Source organism: Mugil cephalus, chromosome 2, assembly GCF_022458985.1.
Source record: "Mugil cephalus isolate CIBA_MC_2020 chromosome 2, CIBA_Mcephalus_1.1, whole genome shotgun sequence".
In the NCBI taxonomy this organism is placed as follows: Eukaryota; Metazoa; Chordata; class Actinopteri; order Mugiliformes; family Mugilidae; genus Mugil; species Mugil cephalus.
In genome coordinates, this window is record NC_061771.1 from 25,403,645 (window position 1) to 25,431,628 (window position 27,984).

At 41.1% G+C, this 27,984-nt stretch overlaps 1 protein-coding gene across 2 annotated transcripts in view; it reads left to right on the forward strand.

The window, feature by feature from the left end:
* LOC125004104 (protein phosphatase 1 regulatory subunit 29-like) overlaps positions 1-27,984 on the forward strand; it is a 246,391-nt gene that overhangs the window by 127,658 nt on the left and 90,749 nt on the right. For both annotated transcript variants that reach the window (XM_047578472.1, XM_047578473.1), the window contains one exon: positions 10,806-10,867. The gene's annotated coding sequence lies outside the window, so the exon portion shown is untranslated. The remainder of the gene's footprint in view (positions 1-10,805; positions 10,868-27,984) is intronic.

Genomic DNA, 27,984 nt, shown 5'->3' on the forward strand with positions numbered 1-27,984 from the left:
TTACTTGTTACATTTTTCCTATGTTTCTTCTTGTGGTTGTGACAGTACTGTATCTTTTGGAAGAGTTATATCAATCTTTTTTTTTCTTTTCCTTTCTTTGGAAATTGTCACTGATAGTAGTGTTCTTCTGGCTTGGATCATCTCACATGTGTTTCCAGAAAATAAGAAAGGACGTTATATTAGAGTTGTGATGTTCACAAACGAACCAAATATGTTGACCAGCCCTTTAAAACAAACAATGGGAACCGAGTCACAGTTGCGAACTGTTCTTTTGTTCTTCTGCTGTGTTTCACAGACTCAGTGGTATAGTGGTGAACGTAGCGGCGGACGCAGGTTCAGCTTCTGGCATTTACCGAATTTTTCGCATAATAAATAAAGCATCCGTCTATGGATATAGATAGAGTATAGATAGAGAGATTATATAACGGTGGGATGTCTAAGTTTGTCTAAGTTTTGATTCTGATCCAACTCTTTACCCTATCACAAGGCTTATTTCGAACATAAAATAAGTAACCCCAAGGCTGGCATCTTAAAAATAAATCAATTTATCAAAGTGAGCCAGAACGGCTCTTTGAAGGTAAAGGATCCACAAGATCTGGGTCCCCAGAAAGACCTGCAAGTCCCATTTCTACATCCCATTCTAATTCGAGCAATACTGACACCTTTTTCTCTTTCTTATTTCAAAGCACTGTGATCTGACCTGATGAGGAGTCTCCTTGGTCATTAGTCAAATTAAGAGATAAATTCATCAGAGATAGAATTGAACCCTAACTCAGCTTGGTTAGACTTGGCCAGAAACCGAGAGAAGTCAGAGTCAGTTTTAGGCTACCAAATTATTTCTCCTGCGGGAGATCAGTCCCATCATATCTTACAAACACCTGAGAGGATGTACCTCACCTACGTCTGCAAATACTACGCCTCATTTGTTTTTCAGTTGCCAGATTGTCTCAGCACCCTGATATTGAGCATTCTGGCGTATTGATGACTATTTTCTATCTTTTGTTGGATATTGGTTGCCCTATGCACTACTTATCTGTGTGAGGACTCTGCCTGCGCTTCAAACTCCACAATGTCATGCACATTGTTACATTCTTATTCAAAATCACTTTAACTTTCTTCTGTACAGGTGCTCAAAATGAGATTTAGCCAAACTCAGACACTTTCCCAACAGATAGTTGTGCAGAACTATCTGAAATCTGCAAATAGCTTCACCGGTGTCAGTAGCAGCATTGGACCTATAAAACATTTCAAAAAGATCAAGGCTGTATTCTGGCCTGGACAGAGTTAAAATTTTAGCTGGTAGATTCTGTTTTTGGAAAAGTCTCTTTTTAAAACACAGCCTCTTCTGAGAATTAGTTTTTCCTTAAAGGTCATTACACATCAACATTCATCACAGGTCTGTGCTTCTGGGAGTGAATAAAATATTGAAAGACAGCTGCGATGGAGGTAGTTAATGAGGCTTTAGACCTCACACGTTTGGAGTGGCACATCTGGGCACGCAAAACTTGCGGGAGATAGACTCTGCAGTAACTCGTCTAAGTTTGGAAGCACATCCAAGCACTGGCCAAATGGAGTGTTAAGACAAGTTGCAGCTTCAAAGTGGTGATCCGTTTTGCAGAAAACAATAGCATATTTGGAAGAAAACTGCAGCCACGTTCCGTGCGACACCTTACTCTTTTGCACCTGTCGAATAGGCCAGGTCAAGACTGCCACCACTTCGCAATGAAAGGTTTCATTGGTCACATGTGAAAAATAATGTGAACACTTAAAACGTACACATCTCCTCTGAGCAGTCAATTGCAGTGTGAGCATAACCTTGGAGATGCGTCATCAGAGCAGCTCTACACTGTGAAGTAAAGAGCGAATGGTTTAACTTGAGGTCATATGCATTCTTTTAAAGCAAAGTGGTCTGTGTCTATAGTAGGGGGTCATGAGAACACGAGAGTCACAGAGATATTAGATGTGGGAATGTTACGACCTGCTTTTACACTGTTGGGTACTTTACAACATGATAATGCACCATGTCTGCTCCATTATATAACCTGTATACTGTTAGTTTTTTTTTTTTTTTACCTCTCTGGTGACTGCAGCCATTAAATTCAGAGAGCACACTCAGAGTGTTTACAAGGTGTCAGATTTTTTGCAGATCCAGGCAGTGACAGATGATGGGAGGTTAAACAGTCAGTTTGCGTCTTACAGAAACCAGACTGGCTTTTTTTTTTCTTTTTTTTTTTTTTTAAATAGACTTTCCATCTGAAAATGGCTGAAATTACTGATGGTACTGTGGGCCGATTCACCCAAAGCACAGAGGACATCTGTTCCTGCGGTGGGATTCACATTGCTGCTGTCCTCAAAAAATCACTTAGTTGTAAGTTTCTGGGAGTTGTAGTAATGTCTGGTGAAGAGCGTTGAGCGAGCACGCACGCCCAGACTGTTCCGCAGACGCTACATCAGGGGTAACATTATGACTACCTTCCTAACACTGTGTGAGTCTCCGTTGTGTCTCCAAAACAACTGTGACTCATCAGGACATGGACATGGACCTTCTAAGGGTGTCCTGTGGTGTCTGACAGCAGAATGTTGGTAGTGGGGGTCTTTGGTCAGATGGTTTGGTTGATCAGATACTTGATCAGTTTGGGATCTAGTGAATCTGGAGGCCATATCAGCACCTTGTGCTGTTCTTCATGTTTTTAAGTGATTTTGTGCATGGGCCTGTGTCAGACTGTTTCCTGCTGGGGATGGCTGCTGCCATCAAGGAGTGTCATTGCTTTGGGGTGGGGGTGCCTGGTCTGGTCTAGGTGGGTGCTACATTCCTAAGTAACATCCACATGAATGAATGCCAGGTCCTAAAGTTTCCCAACAGGACATTTTTTGTCACAACATGGTCAGTGTTATTTAGTTTTCCTGTCAGTGGTTTGAATGTCAATCTGGTCTGCTACCTAGAAACCACAAAGATACTCAGTAAACCGCAGTAAACCCCAACTTCTTCACCCACCACATCTGTATTAATTAAATTCTGTAATGTTTGTTTTAACCAAATTTATTTAAACTTTCGCTGTAATTAATGATTGATTTCTTGTGGCTGATACCCATTACACTGATGAAGTTTGTATGTAGTGCAACTCCAGTCAGGCTCCCACAAGACTGTGTCCATCCAATGTTTCAGTCACTAAAGCGACTGTGACATCATCAAATGTTGTCATCATGCTTTGACATGTATAAGACTTAATTATACAAAATTATACAATTAAACACTGTCAATTTAGGAGAAGGGTGGGGAATAGGAGGTACTGTCGCGCCATTTGCCAAAAAAAATGCCCAAGTTAGAGATTTTGGTTCTTTGTAGGGTAAGGTGCTAAATCAATTGATTTCAGAGCCTTAATGGCTAAAACAAATGTTACTCTCATAGATGATTCATGAAGTGTTATCTTAACAATGTAACTTTCTGTTTGCCAAAGTAAATGTTATTGTGGTTCGATCCTCAATGAGATGCTCTGGGTTTCATTAGTGTTGGTCTCCTATTGTTCACTTTATGTGCCTATTTGTCAACGTGGTGAAACCTGGTGGGTTGTCATTAACCTCTGACCTGCCTTTGCATGGGTCTGTAGTTCAAAATCAATGCCATAAAGTACATTATTGTTATTGTTTATAGTGCTGGCATTGAAGAGTGGAGTCCAATTTTCTTGTTGAAGACCCAGAGGGATGCTGATTTGGTACACATGGGGCGGCAGCTGTAAATCAGCTGATGATTAGATTCTGTACTAGAAACCACCTAATCGTTGGTCGGTGCTGTGCCTTTTTTGCCAGTCGGGTTTATTTTTTTCTACTTCCTTTTCTACCTCCTCAGTTAACCCTTCCTCGGACCATTGTTGATTCAAAACAATCAATTTGAAAATTATAAGGCTAAGGCTGAAACACGGTAGTACCAAGTGGACCAATCGAAGCTCTCGCGGTCTGCGTCGCTCCACACAAGGAAGTGCACATCAGGCTAGGGCGTTAGAGTCTGTGTAGGGTCTGGGTTGTTGCTGTAGCCACAGCTTCAAACTTACACAGAAACCTAAACCGCCCAAACGACTGTTGGAATAGTCTCTATTGAGGAGGAAGTAAGCAACAGTTCAAAGGGCTGGACAACCCAATTCTGGGAAGTAAAACTGATTTATAATCCCATTATACCGTAGCCCTTTACTACAGTCCAAATCTGAGTGCTTAAACCCAGTGGAAAATATGCAGATTAGCTCGTTATCCAGTGCCTACCTCTTTAAGTTTGTATTCCTGTTTGTTCGCTAACAGTAATCAATCACATTCTGTAAAAGGCTGAAATGCTTTTTTCATAATTCATCTACAACATGACTTTGACACTAGTTAAAAAACGCTTTTGGGATTTTGTTTTTAACACACATTAGTTATCCTTTGAACTATAGCCATGGTCTTTTCCTAACCCCAAACCACACATACGGGATGCTGTGTATTTTAAAAATATTGAATTTCAAATGAGTAATACAGAAACCTAACATTGTCTTTATCAAAATCCATTCATTGACTTTTGAGAATACATCAGCACTTTAAAAGGTCCTCAACCGCAAATTTAACCCTCGGAGGCGGACTTTTAGCCCTTTGATTCGTTCTCCCTTTCAATTAGGAGATGCCGACAATGAGAATATGAGTACGTCGGAAGGAGGGGAGAGACGAGGAGAGACGATTAGGCACAGATCAAGAGTAGGGAAAAGAACAAAGATGTTAGATGTGCACCTGGTACATCGGGTTTTATTGTCTTTTTTCTTTATGCTTCAGATATGATTGATCTTAATGCTTCTGAAATTGAGTCAAAATGAGATCAAAAAGGCACAGAGATGGATGGAGATAAAGGACGGGGGGAATGGGGATCTTGTACACTGCAGTGTTGAACAGAGAGGTGAATTAACATAAGTCCAATACACAAGGATGCATTAATATACGCACACCAAGAAGACACAGTTTATTATGGAGGTGAGAATTTGCAAGGACTTCATGATACGATACGTATCACAATACTTGAGTCACGATACGATACATTATTGCGATATTATGATATTGCAATATATTGCAATATTCCACATAGTTCAGAGAATTTTTTTAAATGCAGCTTAAAATTCAAGTTGTGGAGCGGAAGTCATTCAGGATCGGCCCAAAACATGACTTTTTCTTTTAAAATCGATATTAAGACATTCAAAATTGATATTGTATCGGGAGGAAAAGAAGAAATCCCAATAAAAATCTATATTTTTTCCCACCCCTAGTTTATTACTTTACTTATTTCCATCAACTGTACACTTTAGTAGCACCTTTTATCAAATGTTAAATTCAGTTAAGGAAACCAGATTGAGTCAAATCAAATAGACACAAAGTGGTGAAGAGAGAGGGAGGGGGGTCAGAGGAAAAAAAAGCAGCGTGGGAAGACAACAAGATGGTGGAAGGGAGAAGACAGGTGGAGAGAGTAAACTGGAGAGAGACAGAGAGATAAATGTGATAAAAGCCGAGCGGGAGAAAAGATGTTTAATGAGAGAGAGATGAGTGGGAGACACTGAGGAGATGGAGAGATGATGGCATGGCAGAGGGACGGGTGAAGAGAAAGCTGCTGTGTCAGATATGATCAAAAGAGTCTTTATGTGGAGCATCTGAAGGGAGAGTAGTTGCAGCAAGACACAACATTACTCACAGCTGAGGGAGACGGCAAAATGGAGGGAGAAAAGAATAAATCCGTGAAACAAAAAAGAATTTAAAATATTGCTCCTTGCTCATCCTCCTCTGTGATTGTTACCCTCTAATCTGTTTTCCAACGTCTCTCTTGCTCTCCCTTCATGTCACCAACTCATTCTCCGAAGATTTTCACTTTTTTTCGAACCCAAGCGACCTGCACAGCTCCACTCGGCCTCGCTCTACGGGAGGATGAAAATTAATTTGAACTCCCGTTAGAAAAACGATCTTTTTTTGATGGTAATCGTGGTAAATCTGTGCTGGAGCGACCGCTATCTGCAGAGAGTCTTGATTGTTCGCTGAGCACTTAGGGAGTCGGGAGAGTGTTTGAAAATAGAGACGAGGCGCTCCCAAAACTTCTTATCTTGTTTCCACGTGAAATGTGGAAAAAAGCATCCACCTGTGATGGGGGTTTGGGATTACAGGCACAGAGTCATAATGGGACAAATTACACAGGCAAGTGATAAGAAGGCATACTAACACTGAAGAGCTCAAAGGCAATTCAGAAAAAAAAAAAAAAAACGGTGAAAGCTTGTGTTGTTGGTCCAAAACAAACAAGAATTACTTCTGGAAGATCGACTGTATGTCGCCAATAAGTCCTCCAACTTGATAGCATGATACTATCTATAGAAGGAGTCAAGTACTGTAAAGCCTTTACACCACCTTCCTGATATTGTGTATGTTATACACAATGATATCGTTTTTTGTAGTGCTTTTTTTTCTAGATTAATGCCCCAAAACCACTTAGATTTAAGAAAATAGCTTTCTAGGTAAAATAGGACAATGTATCATACTTTTTAGTGGAACCTGTCATATTAAATGGTGCTTTTGAACACGTCTGTGTGACTCATTTATATCATTCATTTGCTGGCTCTTGTATAGAGATAACTGCTGGTTTATGGATCACGCATCATTAATTGTGATTTTCATTTTATGGAATGTCTCCACTGACACCCTGTCGCTAATAGTTTACATGTACGCTCTTTTATATAATTTCTTCTGTGGGGAATATGCTGATAGACAGCATACTGTATAATGAGAGTCTGGCCACTTTAGGAGAACATACTTTTCAAAGTTTGTCGAAAAGGATTTTGTTCACAGACTGAACTTATGGGCGGTTTAGACGCACAATCTACGATGACCAGCACAGACAAAGCAGAGCCTACACAGACCCTAGCACCGTAACTGACGGGCTCCCCTCCACAAACATAACTAACTATGCGCATCTTTCCGATGGTATTTCCGGCTGCTTCCATCTCCACCATTATTGAACTGATTGTTTTGGATCAATGCAGACGGAACACATCGAGGAAAGGTTAACTTAGGAGGTTTGGAGATAAAAACATTTGTATGTTGTATGTTTGTATGTTTGGTGAAATTTTGGCAAATTTCTCATTCGCCATCGTTCAAAGTTGGAAGTAGAACTGAAAATAAATTAGTATAAATGACTCACAGAGAAAGGCTTACCCTAACCCTAACCCTAGGTTACAGGGTCTAGGTCCCACAGTACCATAAAAGGGTCTTTAGGGGCAAAAACACTGTTGCCTTTGACTCTTTCTAACAAAAGAGTCACAGGCAGAGTTATAAAAGCCAATGTGCCTATTTCCGGCAGTGATTATGACACAAGTATTTGAACTAGCAAAGAGAGAGAACTAGCAAGATGGACCCAACATGGTATTATTATGTGCGACATCATGTTTTCTGCTCCATCTGAACTGTGTGAGAGAAGACACTAAATGAGGTATCAATGAGGATTCAATGGAAACTCAACGATGATTATTCACCATATTTGCCTGGCTTCCACCGCAGAACAACCTCAGCAAGCTTTACCTGATTAACTGACTGTTATAAAGACATCACGCAAAACAACAGGAGTCTTATTAAATCTCTTGTTAAAAACCGTAGGTAACCAAGGTAATATTAGGCTTCTCTTTAAGGATGTGCTGCTCTATAGAAAATTAGAGGTAAATAACATGTAGATCCCAGAATAAATGTGTTAAACTGTAATTTGGAAGGCGTTAAGCTAGTGTTATGACAGCATTATACATTTTTTCATTTGGAGTCAGCCAAGACACATTATTATAGCAAGCAGATCCAGATTAAAACTGTGGCAAATGGGACTGAATGTGTGTGTTTTCTTTTAAGATGTCTAATCTGCAAATTCGGCTTTCTTTGTTGTTTCGTGTGCAGATTTTAAATGTATGAAATAAAAAGCCTCAGCGCTGTGCCAGAGCGATTTTGTGGAGAGCAGCCCTTAAAACAAGGCCCATAAACAAAGGTCAAGTGGACTCTGGAGTCACTCATTTAATGGGCAGGGGTTTGTTAACCTGTCATTCAGCTCGCTTTGACATTTTCACAGCGATGGGGAGTCAAACTCAATCTGATTACATTTCTTGTAACCCAAGCTAAGCATGATTGACTTCCAAGCACGGCTCTTCGGGATGTTAGCAGCAGCTGAGAACACGGGAGGAAAGAGATGAAAATCAGCAGCAGTCCGGCTGACCTCGACGTTTAAAGGCTTGAGTGAAAAATAATCTGATACCAGCCTTCAGTTGCTTCCATCCAAACACCTCGTCTTCTGTGCTACTGCGTCACATTCGCTAAGAAACAGAATGTTTTAAGATGCTGCCATCATGCACCGATCAGGCCTAATGTTATAATATTGTGTAGGTCTCCCTTGTGCCTCCTTTGGCTCCTTTGGGTCGAGAGGAGGGCCATGTGTTAACCCTTTACCTACGGCGATAGTGTCGGAGCTATGTTTTCTATTACTGGAGTATTCTTACCGTAACTCCATCAAAGTTGGTCCCATCAGAAAAAAATCCAACATATTTATGGTGGGATTGGTTTGGCATCTAGTGAATTTGTATTCCAGGTCAACACCATGTGCTCCTCTTCATTTTTTTTTTTGTGTGTGTGTCAGGCTGCATCTTGCTGGATGTAGTTTCCCAGCAGAACATTGAATTGTTACAAGATGGTCAATGTTAGTTATATCTGGTATCTTAAAGACCTGATTGTACCAAATCATCTCAAAAGATCACTTCAATTTCAAAGGGCAGGCCTACTTGTGGTTCCTAGAATTTCAAAAAGTAGAATAAGAGGTACACACTTTCTCTACTTTTAAGGTTAGGTTTAAGACTTTAGTTTTGGTCAAGCTTATAGTTAGAGCTGGACTGAACCATTCCTTAGTTAAGCTGCAATACCTTCAGGACGATGCATGGCCGAGTACATGGCCTAAGTGATCTACATACTGACTGCCCAGTTTGAATATTATTTATTGGTGCACTTCCACTCGTGAATAAAGGACAACATTCTGATACATCGATGGAAGGGTGACACTGTTGTGCTCCTGCCAGCTCAAATGCAGTGAGGTGAAGAAGATCAGCAGCAAATGAGAGGATGCAGATGGAGAGTGTTAGGCAGTGGCACACAGACAAAGGAAAATTCAAAATAAGTTGGGAAAACGATCTTTTACCAACATCGATCTCACTGCGGTGTATGAGAGGCCTGTTTATTGCATTAGTAAGTACACTACTGTTTTCATGTTGGGCATGTTTGGCCTATTATTAATCCATGTCTTTCTTCAAATATTTTTCTTATTTAAAGAAGCCGGATAGATTTTTTTGAACATAAATGTGAAGCCGATAATCAGTGTCACTCATTTTTCATAATTAATTTGTGTGAGAGCTATGCCCATATTTAACTTAATGTACTGCAAAATTAACATTTGGCCCATGACCCTCCCCCGAACTCAATTTTGACCCTCCACTGAGAACAATTTGGGCACCCCTGGTCTACATGGTCTACTCTCTTATCTCTCGCACCAAGCTCCGGTACTCTAATTTCTTTTCTAATTTATTCTCTATTACTAGTCATACAATTCTGCCCACGCACTCCATCTTCTTGTGAGTGTCTCTGGCATGGAGCTGTGTGTTTCTGACCTGTGGAGCTACTGCATCTGTTGTTGTGCTCTCATGAACCTGCCCAGGCTTCACCTCTATGAGCTGGCTTCCGCTCAGGTTTTCCTCCTGTTAAAAGGGAGTTTTTCCTTGCCAGCGTCACCTTCATGCTTACTCTGGAGGTTTCAGACCGGATTGTGTAAAGCAGCTTGAGACAATTTCTATTGTTTTTGACGCAAAACAAATAAGGTTGAATTGCTCTGTCGGTGGCATTAATGTTGTGGCTGATCGTTATATGCTGTATTACAGGGGAGAAAAGATTCAGTTTCACTCAACCTAAATCATTCTCTGCTGATTAAGGTGATTTTGTGTATGGAAAGTTAAGTAGAAAACCCGGCCAATAAAAATCTGTGCTCCCAAAAAAAGTGCAGTACACATACTGTGCATATTTATGTACCGTAGTTTCCTGTCACTTATTAATGAGGAGCTTTATGGAGTTGAGGAAGACAGATTGCTGTTGCTTTCTGTATAATGCCCTAAAGTTATCCAGCTGGTATTCGACCCATGGAGAGTTGAGCAATGGCCCAAAAATATAGTAATAAAGACGCTCAATTAAACTTTCTTGTCTTTGTTATTCCACATTAACTGCTGTTTCTGCTTGCATAAACACCACATACATTACAGTCTCTGCAGCAGCGGGGGAAAAGAGAACAAAACCGGGTGTTAATATCAATATTGAATGATCAATCACTGATAAAATGGGCAAATTAATAGTTTTATGCAAATGTTTCTGAGCACCAATTCCACTTGAGTTGCATTGTGACTTATAGGAGTTTCAGAACTTGTAGTCTTGAAGTCATTTCTTTGGCTGGTCTTTTCAGCTGCCTCCTCAAATAACCCCAACAAAGCAGGGCTGACAGTCAACCATCCATCTTTCTTCTGTACAGTTGCAGTCCCCTCCCTTCCCATCTATAAAGGAGGCAGAAAGCGTACATCACCGCGGAATATGTGAACATAAAGTCTGAAAGTTAAAGCTCTTAGTTTTGTGATGGATGCCCGGGCTCCTCTTTTGTGGACAGCCCTCCAATATTTACGCCCGAACCAAAGAGTCGTTTATTCAGCGCTCCTTGCGAGCTGTTTCAACTCCCGCCTCACCAGTTATTACTTTCTCTGCAGGTGCTCATCACTTGGTTTATTGGTGGCCAACAGAGGTGTTACCAAATGCTGTCATACCACAGGTAAGCTAAGGCGCACACACACCTGTACATGCATACAAATCCTCTTGGTTTGACCTTCCTTGCTTCCTCTGAGCTTTTTTCTCCCCCAGTTTCTTGATAAACACTGATGCAGTTTGCACTGAAACTTTGCAATCAAGAATTTAAAAATGACCGCCACAAGCTAATTTTTACTTGATATTTTCGATAACACTCGCAGAATGTCCTTAGCTTAACCCTGGCCTGCAGCTTGGGCCTGTAATTACACCTCTAATTGTGACAGCTGATGGTGAATTCAGTTCAGCCAAAGAAGACACAGCAATTAAAGAAGCATTAGGTCCCCTCTGACATCTTTTGGCAGCCAGCACTGCAGCAGCAGCAGTAGCTTCTTTCTTTAGTGTCCATCTTTTAGTATAGTGACCCTCAATTGACAAAAACAATTGTGCTACAGTTCTACATCAAAGTTAGCTTATTTGCATCATATGCAGGTAATGAACATTTTCTAGTAATCACGCTAATCACGTGACGATTGCGGATGCAGTTGTTGTTGCAAACAATGAGCAACTCTTTCAGGAATTAATCATCTGCATCACTTATACACCAATCAACCATAACATTATGACCACCTTTTTAATATTACATGTTTCCCTTGTGTTTCCAAAATAGTTCTAAACCCAGTGGGGGTGGCTCCTGCCATCAAATAGTCTTATTGCTATGTGGTGGAGGTGTCTGGTCTGGTCTAGGTGGGTGGTACATGTCTAAGTAACATCTACATGAATGAATGCCAGGTCCAAAAGTTTCCCAGTTGAACATTAAATTGTCACAACACGGTCAATGTTATTCACTTCTCCTGCCAGTGGTTTTAATGTTGTGGCTGATTGCTGTATATTATGTGCTATGAGGAAGTAGCAGCCTAGTTGGCACACAGGGGTTAAAAGTGAGGGCTGGTCTGTGATGTGCATCATTATCGAAAGCAAATCTTTTGATACAATGCAACATCATCAACCTTTAGCTTCTAATAATGAATGCCGCATTACAACAGCGAGTCATACTCATTATACTCATTAACAACACTTTGTATTCTGACCATTTTCAGTGATATAAACAGGGAAATTATGATGCTATGATGTGGTACCGTATATCACAATAACTCTCACCAAGGCCTAGAGATCCTTCAACCTCATGATGGATATTGTAAAAAGTACATTATTAATTGACCTTAATGCATTTATTTATTTATTTTTGTTAAATTGGCTGTGTCATTGACAAGACACACGTAGGGAAATACAACAAATAGAATTTGCTGAAAATATCATAGTGCATAGGTACTTTGGTAAGTACATGCATGAATGTTTACAAAGGAACTTAACAAACAGCAGCAGCAACTTATATTGTTTGAACTTCACCAGCGTGTCTGCTGCACATATTGTAGGCAACAAGGTATTCATTTTGACAGTTTCACATGAAACTGTTCTGAAGCTGTCTGTTCCATTTCATGGTGTTTAAAACATTGTGGCGTCTTGTCAATCAAAGCAAAACCAGCAGTTACCAACAGTCAGCATATATACAGTATATATATATAGTCTGCATCACTGCGTTGAGACCATGGAAGGCGTGTATAAATACACTGATCAAGCATAACATTATGACCATCTTGTGCTGTTTTCCCATGTTTTTTGAGTTTTTCTGTTTTTGTGTATGTATGCCTGTGTCAGGTTGCATCCTGCTGCCATCAAGGAGTGTCAATGCTATGGGGTGGGGGTGCCTGGTCTGGTCTAGGTGGGTGGTACATGTCTAAGTAACCTCCACACAAATGGCAGGTCCCCACGTTTGCCACAACATGGTCGGTGTTATTCGCCTCACCTGTCAGTGGTTTTAAAGTTGTGGCTGATCGGGGTATTTAGTCTGGCAACATAGCTACAGTCCATAGGTGGTGGAGTTAAGATAACATATCAACTTCTGTCGTCCATTGGTGTCCACACACAGGATTAATAAAGGCAGATTAATGGAAGGCATTGGGTGGTGATGTTAGGTTCAGGGTTACCCAGGCAAAGATGTACGTGACCATTTTCTCTTAAGTGTCTCTTAAACCAAACTTACTGAACATAACTTGCCCAAACTGGGAGGTTTTGGTTGTGGTGAAGTGTGGTCAATGTACTGTACTGCCTTCTCGGGTTGACAGAGCTTTGATTGTCATTGTCAAATAAGGCAAAAGGTAGCCATATTGGGTCTCCATTTCTCATATTTTTTGCCCGGTTTCCAGACCATATTTTAGATCCATTAAGTTGTCTTGTACCCCCTTAAAATTGGAAGAGTTGGAACTGTATCTTTTTAATTTTAACAGGCATGTTCTCGGTCTATACTGGTTCGGAGATTTCTTCCGCCCTTGTTCATCCATCCGTTCTCTCCCCAGCCAATTTACAGCCCTTTCACTTTTCTCTGTTCCACTCCCTCGATCCTCCCCTTCTTCTATATCTTTACTGTATTTTTGGCTTTCCATAGACCAGCATACCACATCTCTCCATCACCATCTCTGCCTCTTCTTGTTTTCTACCTTTTTGTCATACAGGCTTTTTCTCCTTTCTTAAGTACCCTTTTCAGACCATGTCGCTCTCCTGCTTCCTCCATATTGTTTGAAGTGTAAATGTATCCTACAGGACTCCGTGGCTAATGAAGTGGTGGGGCTGCCATAATCAGCTTCTGAGACTAAAAGAGATATAGAGGAGGAGAATAATGGTAGGGAAGGAAAATTAAGCAGTAGTGGATGGAGCAAAGCCAGGCCAGTATGAGCGTGATAACAGAACGGAGTCAAGAGCAATGGCGTACAAATGAAATAAAAGATGTAACTGTTAACATAAATTGGATTCTTAGGTGTCTTATCTTGGTTACAGTTTATTGGACTGTGGATTGAACTAGACAATCAAATATTATCCTTGTGTTGTATTTTCTTCTAGGAGCACACTATAAGAAAAAAAAAATCAAGAGTTACAGTATAGTCAAAATTTTTGCATTAACAAAGTACTGCTACAGTATATCCTTCTGAGGGTTACAATTGGAACATGTTCCTGTCTCATTTAGGAAGTGTTAACATGTAAAAAGAAACCCTATATACCCTACTACACATGCGTGACTTTATTTCTATGTTTAACGGAGCATTTTTGTAACGTGTACATTTCAAAAGCTCATGTACACAGAACAACAAAGCTATTTACAACTCTTTACAAGCATTTATAAACCAATCAGGTGTTACAATAAGTGATGTCTAAATGTCACAAATCTTTCCACCAATAAAAGAGGGGTTGTCATGTTTTATTTTATGTTTTACTTTCTGCTTTTAAGCACTTGAAGCTTACTAGCATTTCTGCGCTTTAGCTAGCGCTTTCCACAGTCAGCTCTTTCTGCACATGTTGCGTCTTGGTGCTGCGCCTGTCGACTCGGATGAGTTTAAATACGGCTTCACGATAACAGACAAACAAGTCAACGGAACATGGAGCAGCTGGCGGTTTTATCAAGCCACAGTACACATTTCATCCCACCTTGGCTAACGCTAGTTAGCATTCTACTGAAGGCAGATTTTAAAACTTAAACAGGGTGAGTCTCCCCAACCAACTTCTCGTCACCACAACATATTATGCAAGCAAGTTCTTCTTCCTCTGCTACTACTGCTGCTTCTTTATCTCTCTGTATGTTTAGTGGTTGGCAAAGCAGATTGTAGGTGCATTATCGGTGGATTAGAGTGTGGATCAATAGATTTAAAGCAGCACACTCTCTATATCTATCTCCCCATGAGATCACATGAGTTGGTACATTGAATCCGGCACAATAATCTAAATCCTTTCCTATAAAGTTGGGTTTCTCTATTACTTCTAGTGCTTTCGGATATACCTTGCGGACATTTGAGATTCGAGTGAGGTGTTTTTTGTTTGTTTGTTTGTTTTTTTGGATGGAACATGGATTATAAAACATATCTCTAACCCTAACCCCAACTCTAACCCTAACCCACATTACACTGGAAGCCTGAACAACTTTATTCAGCTCCAGCAAAGTTCTGCCAGGCCAATCAAACCATTTTGGTATATACAAATGATTTTACAATAAGGTCATGATGGATATTTTCAGTCCGCTGCAATCAGTTGGAAATAATAAATCTCCCCATTAAACTCTTGAGAGTAATTGTCCCAAGGTTATATGTGATTTTTTCTTTCATAATAACCTCTTTTGTATTTTCATTGGAAGAAACTGTGATTTTGTCAAGACTCTAAAGTATCACGCCACTTAAAATGTGTTTTGCCTATTACTGCAACACTTTGATGTCAGAGCTTTGCTGTGCAAAATGACGGATGTGTTTAGTTTGACACTAGGAGGGTTTTTGTTCTTTCTTTTACTTCCCTCTTTCTTTTCTCCTCTCTGTATGGTGCCAAGCCAATTATTTTCAAATGGAAAAGTTGCACAGGCAAAGTATTTTGAAACTTCACCAATGAAAAATGTAATCTTTATTTAAGGACAAAATATGTGTCATTGAGCAGCTTGTTTAGACTGTCAATCCATCCATATTCGAGTTTACCACTGCCTATCCTGGCTAACATCCTCATGAAAAATACATTTTTACCAACTGCTGGAGGACTGCTTGAGTGTCAGTCAGTCTCTGATTGACTGAATGTTTAGGGTCAGGCTGCAGAGTGACTCTCAGGCCCACGAGATGCCTCTCTGATGGCACTGAATGATGGGGAAAAGTCCAAACATCTAAAGTGTCTACATCTTCGGCACTGTACTGTTAAATCAGTGGCTGCTATCCCCTTAAGCACATGCCAACAAAACGTCAAACTGACACCACATTCCATCTCTGCTGCGCTCGGTGGTGGATCAGCGTAGCATGGACGAAGGGACGGACGAACACAAGGGAGAAAATGAAAGGCAGGGAAAACGTGGCTGGCTGGGTGTCTGATGCGTCGCAGGGGGAATTACAGCAAACGAGGGGAGGAAGTGACGTGGACTGACGCTTTCCCGGTCTTTGAGGAAATGAAAAAAGGGAATGAGAGATGGGAAAGGCTGATGAGAGGGTGGAGGGATGAGATGGGCAATCAAAAATCTGATAGACCACGGCTCAAATGAAATCAAAGAACTCAGAGAGAAGTGAAAGAAGTGATGGGAAAAGGTTAAACTTTTGGATCACCTTTTCAAAAGAAAAGTCTAAACAACTGAGCCCACAGTAGTGCTGCACAGTTTGAAGTCGACTATTATGTGACTAGTTCTATGATTGTACTCCACAGTGTGTTTTAAGATGGGATAGTGTTCTCCGTGTACCACAGCTAAAGATAAAAAGTAACTTTGACCTTTAGTTTGCTGAAAGTTGATGTTGTTGAAGTTGTCGATTGTGCCGTCCAGAGGATTTGGTATTGTTTCTTTGTTAGCGTTAGCAGATGTCTTTTCAGATGAGTGTGCATTGCTGTTTTACTTTTGGACTGACATACAGTTACTTTGAAAAAGTAATCTGGTTACTGATTACTCTTCAGAAAGTTGGGGGGGGGGGGGGGGGGGGGGGTTGTAGGGTTACAGTGATTGGGAACTGAAATAACAGCTGACAACTGGAGAGGAGAACAAAAGTTTTAAAGTCGGAAGAACTCTTGACAAAAAATGAATTGTCAGAACTTTAAACTGTAACCTAATGTGATTAGTAGGAAGTAAGGGGGAGGGAGTCGTTAGCGAATGTAATGACTGTCTGCTTGACTGACCTTACACTGGATTTCATGTTAAAGAGGACAGAGTGTACATTATGCTGTGTACATTATCTAAAATTACAGAAATATGAACAAGCAAAAAGAGAAATAACAGTTTCAATTTAAAAAGAAAAAAAAAACTGAGCCTCTGTTTGGTTTTTCTATTGTGCAGAATATAAAGCCAATTTGTGCAAATGGACTTTTTACCACAAAATGGTTTTGGCCACTTTTAACACTGAAGCATGAAGAAGCTGCTTTGCTTCCAATTACTGCATTTCATCTTAAAGACTCTAAAAGCTACTTAAATAGAATTCTTCTCAGTTAGTTTTCTAACGAGCCAACAGCTCGTAGTCCTGCAGGCGACAATCATCCGTCCCTACACGAATGCTGCTCGCTGACGGGAGAAGCCAGTGAAAGAGACGAAGGTAAAATAATCAAACTTCCCGTGACTAAACATAATGTATTCAGTGCAAAGCGTGCAGTTCTGAGCACGCTATGATAAGATTGGTTTTTCAGCTGCTACAGTCTGATGATAAAAATGCTGAGGTGTAACATGACAAACTGTCCGCCCTGTCCACCCTCCTGCCGCTGGGGGGAAATTTATACAGTCTACAGTGTCTAATGTCTGAGGCCGATGTAGGAGAGGGAAGGATAGATGGAGATTAGAAAAGGGGGGGTACTATGAAAGAGATGCCACGAAAACGAGGGAGCTAGACGCGAAGAGTCAAGAAAGAGCAGAGCCGTGAAAGATTTGTGGCAGCAATGAGGCATGAAGCCCGGAGTGGAGGAGGAGGAGGAGGAGGAGGAGGAGGAGGAGGAGGGACAGAGAAAAGAGAGGCCGTGGATGACTTGAAGGAGCTGGAGGTGCAGAACAAATGTGAGGGACGGAGAGAGCGAGGCAGAGGGGATAAAGGGATGAGGAGCGAGACGTGAGGAGGATTGAGAGAAGCGTGTGAAGCTGCCTAAAAAAAAAAAAAAAAAAGTGTTGCAAAGTTACGTAACTCGACGCTACTCCTTCTCCTGACAGGGGGATCGTATGAAATGCAGTCAGATCGCTTGTGTTAACATTGTGTTCACATCCAACGCCGGGAGGGAGATAGAATAGTTTTATAAAGGCTCACGCTGCGCAGGAGTACTCTGATCTGATTCATGTATGCAGGAGCAGCCAGCTCCCAAAAAGTGATTTTGGTCAGATTGAATTTTCTCAAGCCTATGGTTCCTCTTGGATTCCCTGATGTTTTCTGATTTTATTGGGATTTTTTATTTTTTTTTGGTTACAGTACAAGTCTTTGTCCAGACGAACTTAACTTCCTGAGACCTGAGCTTTAGTTTGGTATGCATTCTTAATTTCTCTATTTCTCTTAATTTGGGATTAGCAGGACCTAAGAACTATAAAAACTCAGCATTGTGTTTGAACAGGAAGTAGGTTTTGGTCCTCATGTGTGGACACAGGGATTATTTCAGTCAATATTATAATAAAACCACCAATATATAACAAAATATGTTAATTTTCATGTCTGAACATGGCTGTGCAAAACCACAATTGCAAATAATGAAGTCCCAATGTCCTCAGTCGAGTATTTGCTAATTAGCAGTGTTATAGTTTGTTAGTATTGATATAATTTTCCTGTAATATTAAACTAGAAAAGTTAATAAGCATAAATAATGAAGTTTCAACTGTAAAATGTGATGAGGGTTTGTACCCTGTCCACTTTGTTACGTGGTCGGCTGAAGAATGAATCCGCTAATATTATTTTTTACTCCACTGTCAATAACAGCACGACCGGCTACCGTAATAACTGTAGTCTGTGCACAACAATTGTTTTTTTTTCATTCATAAAGCTGAAATAGGGAACACTTTAGGGGACAGGTCATCCAAATCAGGGACTATTTCCAGACATTGGGGATGTCTGCTCACCCTAAAAAAAAACAAAACAAAAAAAAACGACCGTGGGCGGCACAGTACCTCAGCGGTTAGGGCTGATGCCTCCCAGCAAGAAGGTGGAGTTTGCATGTTCTCCCTGTGTCGGCATGGGTTTTCTCCGGGTACCCTGGCTTCCTCCCACCTCCAAAAGACGTGCTCGTTAGGCTGATTGGTGACTCTAAATCGACCCTAGGTGTGCATGTGAGTGCGAATGGTTGTTTGTCTGTGTGTTAGCCTGCGATAGACTGGCGACCTGTCCAGGGTGTACCCCGCCTCTTGCCCGATGCCAGCTGGGAAAGGCTACAGAAACCCCCACAACCCTGGCAGCATGGAAGGTGAGATGAGATGAGAAAACAACCGCTTAATTTTTGGGACCTTTCCAACTTCACCACACCTCACAGTGATGCAGTCGCACCATCCGTGTTTAGAAGTGCTACATTGAAAATGGTCTGGTCTGAAACAGTGTGTCGTGGCGCAACGTTCCGAATGATGTGCAATCAAATACACCGGTATATTAAAAATTTATTTCATAAAAGAAAAAAATACCAGTATTATAAACCGGCATACCGTCCCTCTAGTCCACGTGTCTACATTCTTTTGGTATTGTGAACGCAATGCATCCCTGTTCACATTAAAGACTGCCTGTGCTCAGCAGGGGTGCTGCTGCTTCAGAGGAGTTGTGCCTCATTCTGCTTTGGATTTCATCTGGCATCTGCAGCGTGCCTGGCAGTGGGAGTCGACATAATTGGGGATGAATGCAAACAATGTGAAGGGCAGACATATTCAAAGCATTTACATTTAGTCATTGACGACCCGGTGCACCGCGTGGGTGTGCACACACACTGGAACCGAGGCTCAAGCCTCCCTTAATCTCTGGTTGCATCTTGTAAGATGGAATCAGACGTACTTGAACGAGACTCGTCTGTTATTCAAACCCAAATAATAAGAACTCAATTGAAAAATGCCCAGGGAACTCAAAGCATGGAAATTTACATATAACAGAGTCATTTTTCAAGTCAAGAAAATAGAATCGCTTTAGGTTCCTTGCTTTAGGTGAAATGGTGCACAGTAGACGTTTCCCTTTTGACAATAACTCATTGTGAGCGCATGCTAACGATCCCTGAGTGCATTAGACACAATCCACAAACACAGAGCGAGCTGAATACTTTATGTGACAGCTATCCGCGTTGTTAAAGACGGTGAATGCAATGTTTAGATGTTTGCCTGGTTATGTTGGAAAGAAGAACGATTACGTCTCGGGGATGGCCCCGAGTCATAATGGATTTAGAGTATGCGGGCTGGTTTCGTTGTGTGCGGTTGGATGATGGCGATGGTAGCAAAGCAGAGCAGACATTTGTGTGCGCGCCACCATGCCTTAGCATACATTTACTAGATTGGTCTAAAGTGGCCTCTGTTTGTGTGTGTGTGTGTGTGTGAGCTGTTGTTTGATGAGCAAACATGCGACTGCAGCCCTAAGTAAGTAACACCGTAGGTAAGCCACTGCTGTGAAATCTGTCTTTTCCTGCTCTAACCCCACCTCCATGTGTACATACTGCACATTCCCTCGTGCACGGCGGCTGCACATGTCTTCCTGATATGTATGTATGTATTCCAATTCATGATAGCGGTGCTTAATATTCATTCCACACCAGAGAGAGCTTTTATTATTCCTGTTATCGCTTCTACATGAGCTGTTCATCTGGAGAAGACTTGAAGCAGGAACTTCCCACTAACCTCTGTTCTCCATAAGAGCCTCTCTCTGTCTGATTTACATCTTCAGACCGGGGGACTATTTATATAAATGGGGGCTCGCTCTTCACATGCTGCATGTGCCCCAATCATGTCATGAGCAAAGCCTCACATGTGTCGTCTAATACACTCACTTGCCGAAGCATTCAATACACTAGTGAAAAGGGATTCGTGCTTATATAATAATGCTGCATTGAATCCCATTTTATGGCCGCTATAATGTTCAGCTTATGCTGAAACAGCGTTAGAAAGGGCGGTGAATCAAGTGTGTGATCATTCGGGAAGGGTGTAGTTTGTGGTGCTGTTAAAATGGATTAAATTAAAAATTAAATGTTATTTAGCCTAGCATGAACACAATTCAACAGTACTACAAACCAATTAGCAACTAAATACCAGATTCTTCATGAAGATTTAGCGCAGGACTGTTATATTAGACTGCATTTATTTTCAGAAGTGTACCTAATTATGTGACCTTTGTGCATTTAGATGCATGTACGCTGACGACACAGTTCATTAGCTGTACTAGTCAAAAACAAATGCATTGAAACTTATCTTATTTCAGGTTGTTGCACACAGCATATGTGTAAAATAATTCAGCTTTTTCTAATTTTGAGTTTACATGTTTCATTTGACTCATGGCAGTCAATCGTTGTTGTTGTTTCTTTTTTTTAATCTGTTCAACATGGATCCTAAAGTATTATTTTAATAAGATTTTAATAACCTTATCAAAACGGTAGTGGGGAAAAAAATGGATAACAGAAAGAATTTCCACATGAGGAAAATATACAACTAAATTAAATAAATACACCAGGCGTCAGACATCAGCCGTAACATTATGACCACCTTCCTAATATTGTGTAGGTCTCCCTTGTGCCTCCAAAACTGTTGGGACTCTTTAGAGAATGGACATGGTTCTTCTGAGGGTCTCCTGTGGTGTCTGGCGACAAAACGTTCTTAGTGGGGTTCTTTGGGTCCTATGGGTTTTCATTGTAGAATTTTTGAAAAGACCATCAAGTAGATGGAAAAAGCCTGATCCACAGTGGATTTATGCGCAGGGCCTCTGTGGATCATCCCACAGATACTTGATCAGTTTGGGATCTAGTGAATTTGGAGGCCAGGTCATCACTGTTTGCTGTTTTGGCATCAAGGAGTGTCATTGCTATGGGTTGGGGTGCCTGTTTAGTTCTAGGTGGGTGCTACATGTCTAAGTAACATCCACCAACACCAATGCTAGATCCAAATGTTTCCCAGCAGAAAACGAAATTGTCACAAGATGCTCAATGTTATTTATTTAAGCTTTCAGTGGTTTTAATGTTGCTGCTGATTAGTGTAGACCATTGTATCTTCCTTCTGCCCAGTTATTTTTTTTTTCAGTAGCTTTAACACCATTGTTGGAAATAAACAAAGAAACTCAAAACAGCTCGATGTAATTACAGAACAAACACCAGACAACCACCAGCGTGCAAGTAATTGCATAAGCACCATAGGCTACTCGAGTAATCCAACTCCCTCGCTGTGTAACCCACGCTTTAGCCTTCTCAACAGTAGACAGTATTCAGTATTCTACAGCATAAAGTTCAAACATTCTGCATTGCAGACTGTCTGACGTGGTCTGGTTGTGATGAGCTGTAGGAGGGCTCTGTGCATCTGTTGTACGGTAGCTCTTGTTATTTTGGACTCCGTTGGTGCCTCGAACTGCATCGTCTCCTGGTTTTCAGACTACACAGGCGGACCAAGGGTCAAATCACAGAAAATGGATGCTTTAACCATGCTTTCACCATGCGTTAACTTTGACAGCCCTAATTAAATAAATAGTGTACCTAATGAGGCATCTATTGAGTGTAATATAAAGGTTGCCGAAATGATAGGTACTTATTGCTGTTCTATAATCAGATATCGGAATCACCAACAGATTGCTGGGAAGAATTATCCAACTATGTTTATTTTGCCCAAATAACAATTGCTTACAATCATCTCACAGCAAAGGAGTAACACAAAAGAAGCAAATACTGGTTCTACAAATTAAAACCAACATCAAAACGTCAGTTTCTTAAATGGCCACTTGAGAAACGGCAGTGAATCCAAGAATCGTATGGATTACTCCAAAGTTTGTTTTTACGTGCAGTCCATAGCAACATTACAGGTAATGTTACATGCTATCATGTTATTTTGCTATATGTAATCTTACTGAAAGACCTTCAGCCCTTGTCCCCTTGTCCAAACCATCTCCAATGCCACATTTTGGACCATTTTACCCACAACAAGATAACATTTTAACTGGGTGATTTGTTGTGTTAAACGTCAGAAGGCTTCTCAGGTCAAATCAAATCATAAAGTTTATCCCTCTGTCATAAAAAAATATTGTTCTCTCCAAACTAATCCAGTTGCTTTGTACACATAATGACATTGTAAAACACGGGAATCAGATAAAGACAGTACATTAGCTCTTTATTTCACTCATTCATCACTTATGAAGTTTGTTGTTTCCTTCCTGGTATTTGGGAGCATTTGAAGTGAGCTGTTTTAGTAAGCCCAAAGGAGCTTTTTCTTTTTGTTTGTTTGTTTTTCATGTTTGTTTTATTAGTTTCATAAAGGTAAACGTACTTATGTCTGAACTCTGCAGATTTGGATGCTCAAGGGTGACAGCGGCAGAGCATTGCCGTAGAGATACGACAGTAATGTAGTCAGCAAAGTAAAAAATAGCTTAATAAAAATAGAGTAAACGGGAGTTGGGGAGCAAGAGGGGAGGAAACTTGGCGGGTATTGCGCCCTATGCATCAGTAACCACAGGGCATTGCAGTGTTATTGATTAGCCTATTACAATATCAATCAACCATGCCGCTAATTTACTAATGACACTTTTACTATTGGATAACGGTATGGAGGGAGGGCACTGCCGCTTTATCTCATGCTCTTGAGAACCCCTTAGTGCTGGAACATAATTTTTTAAAGATGCATTGAGCGAATGTTGAGAGTCTGGACCTCATCATTGCTGAGGCTTTGGACTGAAAAGATGAGTTATGAGAATCTTGCAGAGAACGCATCTGTTAGGGAAAAGTTTGTTGGTATGGGTCATAGGCTGTATGAATATGGATGGCAGAACAGCTCCACAAAAGTGAAGCCAGAGCATGTAGAGCACCCCCTGGTGGCTGGCTGCAGTATAGGTCATAAGCTCCACCCCCTCCATGTTAGTTGGTAGGACTTGGGCCAAACTAAAATACTAAAGTACATGTCAAATATATATTTTTTTTCCAGGTGTGGATAATATAATACTGCATGTTCCAGTGTCCATATTTCTGAGAAGTACGATTTAGAAATAGGATGTGACATCATGAACACTACAAGTTGAACTGCAAGTGCTCTGTTCCCCTAGGACCATGAGAGTTGTAAAAAAGTAAATAAGTGCAGTAGTATGATGATGAGACTCTGGCTGAAGTGTGGGCAAGTCATCAGCTTCCCGTGGCTCCACTCTTGAACCATGCTGCATAGCCTTTGACTCCAAAGTCGTGAGTTGCTGGCAGACATAACCCCATGAGTCCAAAGTTGTTTTTTTCACTGAGGGGCCGTATTTGGATCTCTGATGAGTCAGAACTGTTTTGGAGGTGCAAAGGTGGTCTACACAATATTAGGAAGGTGGTCATGATCAATCACAAAATTGTCACGATACCCTACGAGTGACAGCATTCAAACGAACCAAACCCCCAGGGAGCGAGCGCTGCGTTCAATACCGTCCCGTAATCCTGTCAGTGGGTCTTTATGTGGTTGTTTAAAGTTGCTGTTGGCTTAGAAAGAAACCTCAACTGCGACACGCCTAACCGGATTAGACAGCATAGCTTGCGCAAAATGGTACAACACTGCTGGGAGGTAATAGAGATGTGACATACAAAGCTCCCTTAGGCACCATTACCCACATGTACTCCGGTCACGAGATTCTGCATACTTATCCGGGAGTAATAAAGTGATGAAGATGTTAAACAGAATCCCGGCAGCATCGCTAAATAAGTGCATGTGCATTCGTGGATATATGTATGTATGTATGTATGTATGTATTCCCACTGGCAACAAACAAAGCCTTTCAAGTGTGGTCTCAGTCTTCTCAGTATTGTGTCTGATACTGAGACGTGTGTCCTAATGTGTGTGTTTGACTGTATGCCAGACTATGCCACACACACACACACTAGAGTGTGTGTGTGTGTGACTGTATTCATACAGTGTATCTGTTCTCTGAAGTGTCTGTGAGAATTTCATGGAGTGTGCGCATATGGATCGGGCTGTGATGACTAGGTGTTTTTGTGAAACAGTGCATGTGTGTGGAGCCACGCTGGACTAAATGGATTCCTTACATCTTAATTGAGCTGGAACCACGAGGTTAATGAGCAAGCTATGCTCAGATGATGCTAAAACACTGTGCTTACATTTATCACAGAGGTAAAGCAGCAACACAGCCACTGGTTGCAATGCATATATTTGGGCGTCTTTGTGAGAACCTGTTACAGTTTTGGAATGAGAAAAATATGGATACAGTTCTCAGATAAGAAAGGATGCACTGATTGATCAAAAAATCTAAAACAAGGGCACCTACCAGCCTAATGGCCGAATGGTTGCCCTGAAATCTTTGACATCTGGAGACCAACTCCCAAAGGACCCAGCCCTTGTCGCATTCGATACCTTGGTACTTGGTACCTTGAACTAACTGTACTGATTTTACATACACATCACCATTACTCAAGGTTGAAGTTTGGTTTGAAGACTCACATCACCCTCAGAAGGCCCATGTCCATTTTCTGATGAACTGTTTTGGAGGCCTACACATTATTTGAAGGTGGTCATAATGTCCTGATCGGTGTAAAGTGCTTTTGAACCAACCACATGCTGCATTTTGTTGCCTTGTAAATAAAACAAAACAAAAAACATTTCATCAGATCCAAAGAGCTGTTCAGCGAAGCAATGGGAACGTGTCGGGGTGGGGCAGGGCGGGGCGGGGTGGGGGATTCATTATATCCTCATAAACTTCCTCGTATATATAGCAGCACAAAGATTCAAGTGAGTGTTTATGTGTATGTGTATATCACATGTGAGTTCATTATGAATACAAATGTTTATGTGTATGCAAATGTTTCTGTGCATACAGTATGCACCGAAGCTCTACTTGGAGATTTACAAGAGCTACAAAGAGCCAGCGCTGGAAAGTCTTTCATCCTTGAGTGATTGCCAGTGTGTTTGTGTGTGTGTGTGGTGTGTGTGTGTGTGTGTGTGTGTGTGTGTGTGTGTGTGTTACTGTACATGTGTCAGTGAGTGTTACTAGGAGTTGGGATAAGCCCCGAGACGTTATCCTTCTTCCTGTCTTCTCCTTTGTTTCTCTTTTTCTCTTTAACTCTCTGAAAAAAAAAAAAAAAAAAAATGCCTTAAATTATTTTCCCGTTGCCTCACCATGCCCCTTCTCCATGACTTTCACCTCTAATTACAGATCATTCCCTTTTAAGTTGCAGCCGGATGAGAGTGTGAGAGAGCATGTATGCATGTGTGTGACAAAGAAAGAAGGCCAGCATAAAAATGAGTCCTTTTTCTACTATAAGCCAATCTAATGTAATGGGCTCCCACGGGGTGGTGGAGGGACTTGCCCACTTTTAATGACCCAGCTACATTAAACATTGAAGCTGCCATAAAGCAGCACATTCTTTCTTTCTTTCTTTCTTTCTTTCTTTCTTTCTTTCTTTCTTTCTTTCTTTCTTTCTTTCTTTCTTTCCCCTCATCATCCTCCCAACTACGGTGAATTCATCTCTTGGTCTTTTAATATTTCATACACAAGGAATTTAACTCAGTTGCTAAATACGACTGTTAGAGATCAGCTCTTGACTCTTCACTATTTTGTCATTTGTCCACTGTGTTTTTACACTTTATACACTTTATACACTCTATACACTGTGTAAAGATGGATGGTGGAAAAGCTTCTCAAAAGTGAAGCCAAAGCTAGTAGAGCTCCCCCTGGTGGCTGGGTGCAGTACAGATCATAAGCTCCATGTTAGTGGATGGGACGTGGGTTAAACTAAACCACTAAAGTACACAGCAAATATTTGTTTAAAGGTTGTGTTTTGACATTTTAGGTAGTTAATATGATACTAACTGATGCTCAAGTGTCCATTCTTCTCATTAGTTTAATTTAAGTTTGTTATTTGACCCTGTATGAACAGGATGCGACATCATGATGATTCCAAGTTGCCATGACAACCGCTCTGTGAAGTGGCCCTGTAAGACTGCGGTTAGTTGGAATAAATAAAGAAGTACGTGCAGTGTGTTATCTAAACCTGGCTCCAAATTTGGGAATGCATGTGGAAGCATTGTCCATATTTATATACAGTCTATGGTCTCCACGTGTCGCTACACTTTGTACTCTCTGCTTCTTCGTCATATGCTCCCTGCAGCCTTTTCACCCATTCATTCATTTACCTGGTGCTTTTCAATCCACCCGTTATCCAACCGCTGATTTTCACAGTACACAAACGTGCCTATCCTTTGTTGAGATGGAGCTCAAAAAGCGTGATTCAAACAGAACATAAGCCTTTACGTTGCAATACCTGGTTTTACCTTTTCTACCGTGGCCCAATTGCTTGTGTCCTGCTGGCACTTAACACTGCGTACCTCACTTCAACATTGAATCCAAAGAATAGAATTCCTTCCTGCATAAGTTGGTGGTAGCTGAACCGAGTCAAACTGCTCAGCAGTTGAAGCAAAGCTTTTAAAATACTTAGTCCCGGTACCCGTAGCACTCCTCTTGAGTCAGATTCCACATTCCTTACACTGCACCGTGTATCCGATGCAGCCTTTTTATAATGTCGGTGTACTTTTGCCGTCAGATGTGTGTCAGCTACGACACCTTAAAATAATGCTGTCACTTGTCAACACTGAGGCTTATATCCACTTCCATCAGCCCTTGGCATCAACCTTGCAGCCTCTGAGCCTATATGTTCCCCTTGGAGCTAAGCTATTATTGTCACCCCCTGCTGTACTGGACTTGTTGTTTTCAGAGCTTTGGTGCTACACACCGAAGTTATTGTAGTGATATTTCAGGTGGAACATTCTGCCCCATTGTCCCGAGCATTCCGCAGACTAGGAAAGTCATCATTGTTTGTTTTGTTGTTGTTTTTTCTTGGGGTAATTTGGCACCACATGTGAAAAGAAAGGGAGAAATGTTGTCCTCCTGCGTCTGAATACAGTCAGTGGAGTATTCCCGGCCGGTCCCATTTCGTTTAGTAATAAAACTAAACTTAAATGTATGCGATCACTGTGATGAGTAGCTATTCTATTTTAAATCTAAGCGTCGGCTACCAGTAGTCAGGATAATGTTGTGGAGTTGTCGTGTGAAGTGACTCACCTTGTAGGATGGCACAAAAAGTGATATTTGGAGACGATAGCGATAGCAGAGTTAGCTGTCGCTCCATACCTTCTTTCAACGGACGTGTTCGTGGACCTGACTAATCGTCCAGTCTGCCCGAGTTCAGTCCTCATGATCTGTACCACTGTGTCACAAACGGAGTGTCCCTGATATTAGGGCTTTATATATACGGCTATTGACATTACAGACATGGCAGTTCAATTATGTTTAAACATGAATAAATATGTCAAAATAAATGAAGACATAATTGTCCCTGGTTCTTCATTTCATCCTGATAACCGTGCTGTAAATGTCCCCGGATTTCATTTCAGAAATCTGATCACCCTATCACAGTGGCAAGGTAAGACATACCTATAAC